Source organism: Pristiophorus japonicus, chromosome 23, assembly GCF_044704955.1.
Source record: "Pristiophorus japonicus isolate sPriJap1 chromosome 23, sPriJap1.hap1, whole genome shotgun sequence".
NCBI lineage: Eukaryota > Metazoa > Chordata > Chondrichthyes > Pristiophoridae > Pristiophorus > Pristiophorus japonicus.
Window position 1 is genome coordinate 21,172,496 of NC_091999.1, and position 13,790 is coordinate 21,186,285.

At 42.0% G+C, this 13,790-nt stretch overlaps 1 non-coding gene and 1 pseudogene across 1 annotated transcript; one reads left to right on the plus strand and one right to left on the minus strand.

Annotated features, from left to right (window-relative positions):
• The window catches only part of LOC139235427 (zinc finger protein 271-like), a 136,781-nt pseudogene that overhangs the window by 115,257 nt on the left and 7,734 nt on the right, over positions 1 to 13,790 (minus strand).
• On the plus strand, positions 1,667 to 1,750 carry trnal-uaa (transfer RNA leucine (anticodon UAA)). Its single transcript has one exon. It is a non-coding gene; the product is annotated as a tRNA-Leu (tRNA).

Genomic DNA, 13,790 nt, shown 5'->3' on the forward strand with positions numbered 1-13,790 from the left:
GTTTTTTAATTTGATACTCTCCTTTATTTCCTTGGTTATCCTCGGCTGGTTATCACTTCTCTAGCCGCCCCTCTTTTCAATGGAATATATTTTTTTTGCGCATTATGAAAGAGATCCTTAAAAGTCCTCCACTGTTCCTCAATTGTGCCACTGTTTAGTCCTTGTTTCCAGTCTACTTTAGCCAACTCTGCCCTCATCCCACTGTAGTCCCCTTTGTTTAAGCATCGTAACCTCGTTTCTGATACAACTTCCTCATCCTCAATCTGTATTACAAATTCAACCATATTGTGATCACTCATTCCGAGAGGATCTTTTACGAGGAGATCGTTTATTTTTCCTGTATCATTACACAGGACCAGATCCAAGATGGCTTGCTCCCTTGTAGGCTCTGTTACATACTGTTCTATGAAATAGTCCCGTATGCATTCTATGAATTATCTCTCTCTTTGTCCCTGTCTTTGTCCCTGTCATTCCATCACTATTTGCCCCTCTCTTTATGGAGCACACAAACACATCTCTGTATATGTATGTGTTTGAGTCTTTCTGTTATTCCGTCTGACCTTCCATCTCAGTCTCAAAGTCTCTGTTTCTCTTTGTCTCTATCTCGCTGTCTGTCTCTCCCTGTTTCCCTGTCTCTCAACATATATGTCTCTTTCTCACGATGTCCAGTTCTGTTCCAATGGGATTCTCTCAGTCTCTCTGTCTGACTGTCTCTCTCATTCCCATCATCTCTCTCTGTCCATGTCTCCACCTGTCTCTCTCTTTGCCTGTCTCTGTTAGTTCCTGTCTCTAACCTGCTGAGTATTTCCATCATTTTCTGTTTATATCTCTGTCTATCTCTCTATCTGTCGCTCACTCTTTCTCGGTCTCTCTCTTTGTCAATGTCTTTGTCACTGTCTTTCTCTCACTCTTTCCCTCTCTCTCTTTAAAGAGCACACACACACACATCTCTGTATATGTGTGTGTTTGAGTCTTTTTCTCACTCAGTCTGCCTCTCCTTCTCAGTCTCATACTTTCTGCCTCACGTTGTCTCTATCTCGCTGTCTGTCTCTCCCTGTTTGTCGGTTTGTCTCTGTCTCTCAATGTGCCTATCGACTTCTCATGGTGTCCAGTTCTGTTCACAGCTCGATTCCTGTTCTAACAAAACAAATACGCGTCAGTTCCTCGTTAGTGTAGTAGTTAATATCCCTTCCTGTCACGCGTGAGGTCGGGGTTCAATTCCCTGACGAGGGTGGAGCTTTTTCAAAATGTTGTATATTACTTCAAAATGTCCTGGAACTTTATAAAAAGATTTGGGGAAAGTAATACGGATGTGAGCTTTGGTATCGGCTTTGGTTCAGTGGCAGCATTCTCGGCTGAATCAGGAGGTTGTGTGTGTGAGTCCAACTCCTGAGACTTGAGCATATAATCTTGGCTGACACTCAAGTGCAGCACTTGGGCAATTTTGCATTGTTGAAGCTGTTGACTTTCGGATGAAATGTTAAATTGAAGCTCCGTCTGCACCCTCGGGTGGATGTGAAAGTTCCCAGAGCATTACTCTAAAAATATTGGGAGAGTTGCCCCTGTGTCAATATTACTATCAATATTTGAAAATGCTCATTAAAAACCTATGTCTGTGAGAGTGGAGCTGCAGCCCATATTCTCACAAAATCCGACTATAGCCAAAACCAGGATGGCCGAGTGGTTTAGGCGTTGGACATAAAATCCAATGGGTGTATAGCTGCGTGGGTTCGATACCCCACTCTTGGTAAATCTTTAAATTGAAACCGATTTCCTCCCAACCTGCTCAGTAATACGCGAATGTATTCTGTTGAATCTGTACATGTCGATAACTTTATAGCATTCTCAACTGACAAAGAGATGGGGTTATGCAATGTTTCTGTGCCTCTCACTCTCTGTGTTAAGAGAGCTCTTTATGTGTTTGTGTTTGAGTCTGACTCACTCTGTCTGAGGAATTACGAGCTGAATTTAGGGAGCCTGGAGCTAAATTAACAAATAGGACATCAAAGGTAGCAATTTCAGGATAGCTACCACTGACACCTGCTAGTCAGAGTAGGAATCGCAGGATAGCTCAGATGAATGAGCAGTGCAGAATGGAGGGATTCAATTTCCTGGGACATTGGAACCGTTTCAGGGGGAGCTGGGACCAGTGGAAACCAGACGCTCTGCACCTGGGCAGAACCAATGTCCACGGGGGAGAGTTTGCTCGTGTTGTTGGGGAGTGGTTAAACTAATACGGCAGTGGGATGGGAACCTGTGCAGGGAGACAGAGGGAAGTAAAATGAGGGTTGAAAAGTAAAGGTGGACGGCAGAGAAACCCAAGGCAAAAATAAAAAAGGGCCACATTGCAGCCAAATTATAAAGGGGCAAGATGTGTCAAGATAACAAGCCTGAAGGCACTGTGCCTCAATGCGAGGAGTATTCGTAATAAGGTGGACAAATTAACTGTACAGGCAGCAATTAATGAATTTGATGTAATTGGCATCACGGAGAAATGGCTCCAGGGTGACGAAGGCTGGTAACGCAACATCCAGGGATATTCACCAATCAGGGAGGATAGACAGAAAGGAAAAGGAGGTGGGGTGCCGTTGCTGGTTGAAGAGGAAATTAACGCAATAGTAAGGAAGGACATTCGCGTGGATTCTGTGTGGGTGGAGCTGCGGAATATCAAATGGAAGAAAACGCTAGTGGGAGTTGTGTATCAACAAACAATAGTAGTGAATTTGGGGACAGCATCAAACAAGAAAGCAGGGATGTGTGCAATATAGGTACAGAAGTTATCATGGGCGACTTTAATCTATATATAGATTGTGCTAACCAAACTGGTAGCAATACGGTACAGGTGGATTTGCTGGAGTGTATTCGGGATGGTTTACTTGACCAATATGTCGAGGAACCATCTAGAGGGCTGGCCATCCTAGACTGGTTGATGTGTAATGAGAAAGGACTAATTAGCAATCTTGTTGTGCGAGGCCCCTTGGAGAAGAGTAACCATAATAAGGTAGAAATATTTGTTAATGTGGAGAGTGAAACAATTAATTCTGAGACTGGGGTCCTGAACTGAAGGAAAGGTAACTTCGACGGCATGAGACATGAATTGGCTAGAATAGACTGGGAAATCATACTTAAAGGCTTGACGGCAGATAGGCAATGGAAAACATTTAAAATCACATGGATGAACTTCAACAATTGGACATCCCTGTCTGGAGTAAAAAAATAAAACGGGAAAGGTGGCTCAACCGTGGCTAACAAGGGAAATTAAGGATAGTGTTAAATCCAAGGAAGAGGCATATAAATTGGTCAGAAAAAGCATCAACCTGAGGACGGGGAGAAATTTAGAATTCAGCAGAGGAGGACAAAGGGTTTAATTCGGAGGAAGAAAATAGAGTATGAGAGGAAGCTTGCTAGGAACATAAAAACTTCTATAGATATGTGAAGAGAAAAAGATTAGTGAAGGCAAACGTAGGTCCCTTGCAGTCAGATTCAGGTGAATTTATAATGGGGAACAAAGAAATTGTAGACCAGTTAAACAAATACTTTGGCTCTGCATTCACGAAGGAAGACATGCATAACCTTCTGTAAATAGTACATGACCGAGGGGTTAGTGAGAAGCAGGAACTGAAGGAAATCCTTATTTGTGGGAAATTATGTTCGGAAAATTGATGGGACTAAAGGCCGATAAATCCCCGGGGCCTGATGATCTGCATCCCAGAATACTTAAGGAAGTATCCCTAGAAATAGTGGATGCATTGGTGATCATTTTCTAACAGTCCATCGACTCTAGATCAGTTCGTATGGACTGGAGGGTAGCGATTGTAACACGACATTTTGAAAAAGGAGGGAGAGAGAAAACTGGTAATTACAGACCAGTTACCCTGACAACAGTGGTGGGGAAAATGTTGGAATCAATTATTAAAGATGAAATAGCAGCACATTTGGAAAGCACTATCAGGATCGGTCCAAATAAACATTGATTTATGAAATGGAAATCATGCTTGACAAATCTTTTAGAATTTTGTAAGGATGTAACTAGTAGAGTGGACAAGGGAGAACCAGTGGATGTGGTGTAGTGGGACTTACAAAAGACTTTTGACAAGGTCCCACACAAGAGGTTGGTGTGCAAAATTAAAGCACATGGCTTTGGAGGTAATGTATTGATGTGGATAGAGAACTGGTTGACAGAGTCGGGATAAACGGGTCCTTTTCACAATGGCAGGCAGTGACTAGTTGGGTGCCGCAGGGCTCAGTGCTGGGACCCCAGCAATTTACAATATACATCAATCAATTGGATGAAAGAATTGTGTATAATATCTCCAATTTTGCAGATGACATTATGCTGGATGGCGATGTGATATGTGAGGAGGATGCTAAGAGGCTGCAGGGTGACTTGGACAGGTTAGGTGAGTGGGCAATTGCGTGGCAGATGTCGTGTAATAACGATAAATGTGAGTTTATGCATTTTGGTGGCAAAAACACGAAGGCAGAATATTATCTGAATGGCGGCAGATTATGAAAAGAGGAAGTGCAACGAGATCCGGGTGTCATGGTACATCAGTCATTGAAGGTTGGCATGCAGGTGCAGCAGACAGAAAGAAGGCAAATAGCATGTTGGCCCCATATCTTGGGTATTTGAATATAGCAGCAGGGCGGTCTTGCTGCAGCTGTACAGGGCCTTGGTGAGGCCTCACCTGGAATACTGTGTTCAGTTTTGTTCTAATCTGAGGAAGGACATTCTTGCTATTGAGGGAGTGCAGCGAAGGTTCACCAGACTGATTTCCGGAATGGCAGGACTTACATATGAGGAGAGATAGGATCGACTGGGTCTGTATTTACTGGAGTTTAGAAGAATGAGAGGGGACCTCAGAAACATAAAATTCTGATGGGACTGGGCAAGTTAGACGCGGGAAGAACGTTCCCGATGTTGGGGAAGTCCAGAATAAGTGGTCACAGGCTAAGGACAAGGGATAAGCCATTTAGGACCGAGATGAGGAGACACTTCTTCACTCAGAGAGTTGTTAACGTGTGGAATTCTCTTCCGCAGAACGTTGTTGATGCCAGTTCATCAGATATATTCAAGAGGGAGTTGGATATGGCCCTTAAGGTAAAGGGATCAAGGGGTACGAAGCGAAAGCAGGAAAGGGGTACTGAGGTGAATGATCAGCCATGATCTTATTGAATGTTGGTGCAGGCTCGAAGGGGCGAATGGTCTATTCCTGCAACCTTTTTCTATGTTTCTATGTTTCTATGTTTCAGGGTGCATGCATCTAATGGCCCAGTGTGCTGTGCCATTTCTTTCAACTGGGTGCTATTTATTGAACCTGTAACTCGCCCGGTTTGTATCTGATCCATATTGTGTCTCACCTGACCAATCATCCATCTACCATAGGCATGACATGTGTCTCTTTTCCTGTCCTCGGCATCGTCCTCTCAATTCCTGCTTATTTTGCTCATTAATTGTTCGTGCATGGCCTTCCAATACGGATACAGCCTCTAGCATTTTTTGGGATTTTTTAGATCCTAACTCTGAAGATTCTATCCCAATCCTGGGCTGTTTCCTGATTAGTACCTCCGATGTTCCCCTCAAGCTATCTACACCTGCCTTGATCGCCTGTCTATCTGGTGCATCTACTAGAAATGACCCTGTAAAGTTAATACGTCATTCGATGTAAATCTCCTCTGTCTTCCTTCTTTGTGTCTCCGCTTCTTGTGTTTCTCCCTTGCTCCTGATGTGTCACTAGCTATTCTCAGGATTGTGTCTAGCAATCGTATTTACACCGCTTTAGTCTTGTGGCTAATTTTTTCTGGCAGGTATAGGGCTGATTAATTTATGCTCACAGGTAACATTTCATGCTGCACATTGTCAAATAACAACATTACTTCTGTTCCAGATTTAACTACCACGCAATTTCCCAAGATTAATTCCCCTGGTTTACAATATTCAGGTAACATTTTTTACACACTTATCTTATGGCTTAAATCAAACGCTCCTGACACTTAGATGCCGCCCTCTAGAGGCTGCTTTATGTAGTTGTTGTGCGCTCCGCTGTGGTTAAATGCTTCTGGGCCCCCTCGGGGCGGCCTTGTAGCTTGTCTTTGTAGAATCGGAAGGACGGTGATGATCACGTTTACATTCTGTTGATAAAACACATCCTGGATATTCCAGGTTTTAGTTAGAGTCTTACCATTTTCATTTCAACCGGATTTTCCTTTCACTAGCCACTGTATTGGTTCTGCAATTGCTGTGGTTAGGCACAAAATTCCTGCAATAGCTAAAGAACCCCAGTACCTAACACACCCCTCAGGCTGGTTTTGGTCGGGGCATAATCCTAATGTCCTCCTTCCTGTCATTGGACATGATCCGAGTTCCTTGGGATATTTCGTGTCCCAGGTACTGTACCACAGCTTGTCCGATTTGTGCCTTTTTGGGATTTACTTTAAATCCTGCTTTCCGTTATCTCAAATGTTTCAGTTTCAAAGCCTTTACGTCTCACTTTCTGTGGTTCTTCAATCACTGTATCTGAAGTCACAAGTTCAACTTATATTTTCCTTTGTTCTAAACTGCTAAAGTCTGCCGTTTTAACATTTAATTTTTTTCAAAATTCCTTTTACACTTTCGCAGATAGCTCCCCACTTGCCCAGGAGTTTGACCTGATCCCTGAAAGTATTTCTATATTGTTTCCAAACATTATAGTTTTTTTTTAAGAGATCAGATTTAACTTTTTATGTTAAATGTATTTCATTTTGTTGTGTATTTTCTTAAACAGTGGTACTTGAAATCTTCAGAACAAAATTAACTCTTCACTGCTCCCATCCTAATTTCTGCTCACCTTTTGTAGTATTTGTATTTATTGTTGGATTATGAAATGTCAAATATGGTAATACTGTTTTTTAATCGGACTTATCATTTATGCTTTATAGTGATTCACAGATCACAGAATGCAAAGTACTTGTTTTATAATTATGTGCCTAACTTCTGTTTTAGAAGCTGAACATCAAAAACTCGAATCTTTTGCGCTATAACTTCAATTTTGTGATACAGTATCTCATAAATTTAATCTTTTTAAGCTTCAGCTTCTGACACAGTATATTTACTTTTATTAAAAGTCTTCCAAACCCAAGATTTTCCAATACAACCAAAATGTTTATCAAGGAGAATCACCAGAAATATCTCAAAATCCCAATTCAAATATGCCAATCTTTTATTTAAAAATCTTTTTACTGAGCTCGAAGCTTTCGCATCAAGATTTTACACAAAGAAATATGGGGCGTACTTCCCAAGCCCGCAGTCTTGAGACACCCACGCAGGATTCTTTTTTTAAGGCATTACAATTTCCCTTCTCCGTTCTTTATCTCATTCCTAGACTATGATTACATGTTTTCTTTTGACAAGGGAGAGTGTCGAAAATTTTTTTTAAAACCATCGGGACCACACATTTTTAATCTTTTGCTCAACAAACCTATCATTTGTGCATTTCCTAGCACCATAACATATCATCTGAATAAATCCACACCTGGGTTTCTAAATTAAAATGTCATTCAATTCTAGGTTCACACTTTCTTAAAACTTCCTTCATACAGGACAACACTGCAAAGGGTTAAAACAAATTCACTCTGTCTGAAAAAGTGGGTGGGGCCATAACAACAGACAGCTCTACCACTTTCTGAAGCAGGCTTCCAGACACCTGAAAAATTCATTAATTCCCACCTCAAATATTCCGAAGTCCAAAATCACACAAGCACTTTCATTCAAAGACAGACATTCACAAAAATCTCTCTTCATTCAACAAAGCTTATTGTTTGGCCGGCTCTATTTTTGTATCCATACTTCACTTAAGAAAGTCACTAACAGTTTTTGTTATGGACTTCCGAAAACTATCTACTAAGCGAGCCTTCTGGACCCCAATCAATACTTTATTTTCCTCAGGTCTCAATCATAACCCTGTTAGTGGGGGATACAAATTTGGGCCAAATTCCTCTGTCCATTCCCTTCTGTCAATTATATCTATTTTTATACTTAAATCCTGTTGTCTTTTGTCACATTCTCTGTCCATCTCACCTTCGGGTATCTTTCTATTCATCTTTCCGGCTGTTAAAATGATCTTTTTCCCTTCATCATATCCTGCCTTAATCATCTTCATGACCTTTTCAGATTTATCTCTCAGAAACTCTTCTGGTAGTTTATACCTCAGCCCTCCAAGGGCCTTGGCAGATTCATTTGCCATTTCATACATTGGGGCTGTTTCCCCAGTTCCTGTTTTACCATCTTTATTAAGCAGAACTTTTTAAACCAAGGCTTTTTACCTTGTGTTGTTTTTCCGCTTTTACTTATGCGGGACTATTTACACTGAGGCTTTTTTCCTGTATACGTACTTATTGTACCAAAACTTACAGTATTTATTTACAGTGTCCTGACGCGCCCCTCAACTGGATTTACTGGCTGCATGGACTCTACCTCAGATTCGTTGGATCTCTCGTTACTTTGCGAGGAGAATTTCTCAAGGTAATTCTCTACTCACTCGTTATTCGGTTGGTTTGGCTTTTTGAGTCTAATCTGCCCGTCCAGTAGATCCTGCTGACTGCGCCACGTTGTTAGAGTTAACTTCAAACCACCACTCGGAGTCCGTTAGTCTTAAAGTAAATGCAGTTTTTATTAATAAAAGATACAAGCTGGCAGGTGAGCTATCCTTGAATGAATGCTCAGAGAAACTGACAGAGACATCTTATTTTATACAGTTTCAGATTATAGTCTTACTTAATTACACAAGTTACAATTAATATGTGCTGATTGATTAATACATGTTTATCTGGTAGGTTGCTTCCTCCAATCTGGCCTCTATATACTTTAATTAGTAATTCAGGATACATGTTGTTATGATTCTTTTTATTTAACTTGTATCTTATTACAGAATTCAAATTCTATGTTATCTGTGTCTGTGCCCAGCTCCCAAGGCCTTTGGTCTATGCATTGGAACATCTGACCCTCTGCGGAAGGCATCCCACACATGCTTCCCACAGACTGAAAAACAGGCTGTGGGATCTATTTTAAAAATCTGTTAACTCCATTTCAAAAAATCACAATTATTATTATTAATTGGAATTAAAATTTGTGATTTGCCCTTTCAGTCTATTATGGGGTATCTTATCGAAGGCCTTTGGAAATCTAGATAAATTACATCTACTACATTACGTTAGTTTACGCTATCTGTTACTTCTTCGAAAAATTCAAAGAATTTGGTCAATTCAAGACTTTCGCTTTTCTTATCCATGCTGACTATTCATTTTTGGTTTCCAGTTGTTCTTCCACTTTCTCCTTTAGTAGGGAATCCATTATTTTTCCTCCCAACGACGTTAAGTTGACCGGACTATAGTTCCTCAGTCACGTTCTACCTCATTTCTTAAAAATGGGTATTACATTAGGTATCTGCCAATCCTCCGGCACTGCACTTTATTCTAACAAAATATTAAATATGTTTATTAATGCCTCTGTTATCTCTTCCCTTGATGTAATTTGTCCGAAGCCGGCATTTTATCCATTTTCGGTTTGATTAGTTTACATAATATTTTCCTCTTGTTATTTTAAATGCAGTTATTTCATTTCTAATATCATCCAATGTCATGTCCACCTGTATTGACTCCCTGATAAATACTGATGCAAAGTAATTGTTTAATATTTCTTACTATCTCTGTCTGTGGACAACCTTCTGAGCCACGTACCTTGGTATGTATTGTGGATGTCCTCCACGCAATCATTATCCGTTTCGTTGGGCAAGAGCAGTGTCTCATTCTCAGCCGCTCCTCAGTTCTCGCTACACGGCACCCAATCACACACGGACTTTACTGAACCTGCGCTTTTCTGTGGGATGTGACTGTTTTCTGGATTAAATCACTTCTCCTGTGTGTTTCAGAGTGTGTCGAACTCGCACTCCAGGCCAATTATTCTGAGCCAGAGAGAATAAAGCATAGACATTTCCTGCAGATGTGGGAATGTGGGACAGATTTGATGTCCACAAACTCACACACATTACAGTCTCGACTCATTGCCTACCCTGCCACCTTTAGTTATTTTTTATAAATTATTTGCTTATTGACACACTGAATTATTTTAATTACTTAGTTTTTATTCAAATGGTTATTTATAATTATATTAATTAATTAATAATTATAGTTAAATTATTAATTTAATAAAGTATTTTATTGCTCCCAGGTCTTAGTGTGTACCAAGCTTCGAGAAAAAAGTTAATACTCTCCAAACGTTCATCTACCTGCTGTATTTTGGAGGCCAAAGCAGCACCTCCTTCAACCACTGTTCACATTCAAACTCTCACCAAATTCCGTTTAATATCACTATGCAGAACACACTGTGAATCAGCAGTTAGTGTTTAGTTTTATACCGTTGGAGCCACACACAAGTTACAAATGCTGTCTCAGCTCCATGCCCATTGCTCGCAGTAATTAGCACATATTTAAGACTAACACTTACAGCTGACTGATAGTTAACTACCACTAACAGGCAGTTTCTGCTAACTTCTGTTTTTAAAGTTCGAAGTTAAATTCAAAACGTTAATCTAAATGTCCCTTTTTACAGCTAATACTCAGCCAGACTCACCCCGGACTTACCACTGAATCTCACTTTCTCTACGTTCCCAAATTTACCACTCTCTTTGTGCACTACGTTTAAGATCAGGATGTGGTGATAGATTAAGCTCTGACATGCTCTGCTGAGCCGAAAGGGTCGGGGTGGGGAAGGTCGCTCTGTAAATTTGCAGTCCACAGGCAGATGGGCTGCTAACACTCAGCACCCCCAGGGAAACCTCAGGGGAACGGCCTCAGACCAGTTTGCAGCCGCGAGCACCGAATGGCCTATTTCTGTGCTGCAGACATTAAGTAACTCTTTGTAAGGTGATGGGTGAAGGAGAAGGGATGTCTGAAATGCGATTCTGGGTCAACCACAGACCAGGGCTTGGTCAGAAGGGCAGGTCTGTGATGTCACAATACTCAGGCACAATGTCATGCGAGTTTCCCCGCTTTATTACATCACACATACTGCAATACCTAGCAACAAAGCTCGTTACCACCCTCCCTGAACACTGCATATTATGGCCTATATTTAGCTCGGAGATTTTGCAGAGAGTGAGGAGGAGCTGAGTTTAATGTGTGTCGAGTGTGTGCGGGGAACACTTCATCCTGCAGCTCACCGCATTGTTCAGGCAAATTTACAAAGGAACGTTACAGTGGTGAATGTCACTGGCATATACTCCGTCTGCAGGAGACCCTTTAATCCCAAAGGTAGATTATCTGAAACAAGGATCCGTCGCTATCACCAGGTGCTGGGGCTGCTCAGGTTAAACCCCACTGGGAGAAAAACACAAGGAGCCTGCAAAAGGATGAAAGCACTGACCTTTGAGCCTTTGAAACCTTCCCTCCCTGGCTGTTGTTTGGTCCCAGGCCATTTCCCCCCAGCTTTCCCTGGGAGTGCTGGGGACTGAGCGACCCGCCCGTGGACTGAAAAGTAACAGAGCCACCTTCCCCGTGCCGCTCCCTTTGGGTAAACACATCCGACACGAGCCTGGCGGTCGGGAGCATTATAAACCCGTTTTAGACCGCAGCAGACGTCTTAGCGGGGATAAAACCTGAAGGAGTCCAACGGGACTGATCTCCGTGGACTTCACCACCACTACCATTTTTGTTAGTCGCTGACTCCGCGCGGTGAAAGATGAAAACAGGCCTCACTGTGTGTGTACCACAGAGATGAGCGGATTGGGCAGAACACCCGCCAAAAACATTGTGTGATTCTTATTATTTAATGCATTTAACAATTACAGTAAAGGGATATTTCACCACATTCTTCAACTCCTCTCTGAATTTCGTCTGGGTCACGGCATAAATACATGTGTTGGTGCAGCAACTCAGGAGCTGAAGCATTGATCCCATTTCCTGTACATATTGAGGTAGAGATACACGAATAACGTTTAACGAATACAATCGTTCAACCACAGAATTTAACAGAAACACTGCCCATAACAGGATAAAATTGCCGGATATAACAAACAGTAAAATGATTGATTTCCTTCGCTTCTCCATCTCTGGGTCACTGGGACTCTCCCCACTGCTGTGGGCCCTGAGTCTCCTGCGGGCTCTGCTCGACACTAAAACGTGTCTGACAGTTAAAGTATTGAGCAGAAGGATCAGAACAAATGGAATAAACGGTGTTATAATATAATGAAGGAATTCAATTACTGCCAATGATACTGATTCATAGACTTCCCATCGAACAAAACAAAACCAGGGACTATTGGAAATCTGATACATACCTTCATACATATAGTACCAGAAAGTGTTCTTTACACAGAACAGCGCAATCAATGTTCCCACAACCACAGTCGCCGTTTTCTCGGTGCAATATTTGGTTTTGAGCTTCTGACAACAAATGGCTATACATCGATCAAAGGTAAAAGCAACTGTGAACCAGACGGAACAGTCTGTCACTGCGTAAAGCAGGATGGCATGGATATTACAAACATTAATCTTCCACATGAACTCAAACACGGTTGAATAAAAAATAGGAATCTGCCTGGATATCAGGTCGAGGATAACGACCAGTAGATCCGCCGCTGCCATTGCCACCAGGTAACGGCTGACACACTTGGAGAGACCGCACCTTCCTCGAGGCAGGATCATTATCGTCACGAAGTTCACTGTAAGAAAGAGAAAAACAGGGAATGTATACTCCAGATTGAGAGCAACAACAGCAGTCTCAAAGAATTATGTGTGAAATGTGTCAGGATTAAATGAACCAGCCAATGGGACTTGTGGTGTTTGGGTCAGGACTGATGAAATCATCGGATGGGACGTGTGCTGTTTGGGTCAGGATTGATTACACCAGCGTATGGGACGTGTGGTGTTTGGCACAGTTACTGAAATAACCAATATATGGGACGTGTGGTTGTCGGGACAAGGACTGAATGTACTAATGGATGGGACGTGTGGGTGTTGGCTCTGGACTGAATGTACCAGTGGATGGGATGTTTGGGTGTTGTGACAGGGAGTGAGTGAAGCGGTGGATGTGATGTGTGGGTGCTGGGTCATGACTGAAATAATTAATGTGCTGGAATTTTGCCAGGTGGTTAAAGCTCCGAATAAGACTCTGATATCACGCCATATCCAAGTCAGAGGAAGCAATAATTCAGCACAAGAAGCCGCGAGTTTGTGAACAGCCTGCGTCCATTGAGGGGAATAGAGTCATTGTCCAGGGATGGGAATGTAGTATGGGGACAGCGAGGGGGATGAAATCTGTGTCCAGGGAGGAGAATGGAATTGGGGGCCAAGGGAGGGAATGGAGTCTGTGGCCAAGGAAAGGAATGGAGTCTGTGACAGGGAGGGGAATGGAGTATGTGGCCAAGGTGGTGAATGAAATCTGTGGCCAGAGAGCGGAATGGAGTCTTTGGCGAGGTTACTGCGGTTGTGTCGTAGGCTGAAGAAGATGACTTTAATTGTATTATGTGTCGAAATCAGAACCTTTCCAACCATCGTTTTGAAAGTACACTTTGTAACTGGCTTAAGCTGACTTTCCAAGAATATTGCAAATAATCTTTAAAGAAGGGACTGTCGCTTTACAATAGACTGATGATGACCCATGTTGTAAGATGTCACAGAAGATTTTCGAACGTGTCTGTTTACAGCTGGAACTGTGTCAACCAACTTCTTTTCACCTGGTGTGAGAAAGTTACAGACTTACAGTTGACAGAGAGAGTTTGAGACTGGAAATATCAAAATATTTCACAATATAGTGC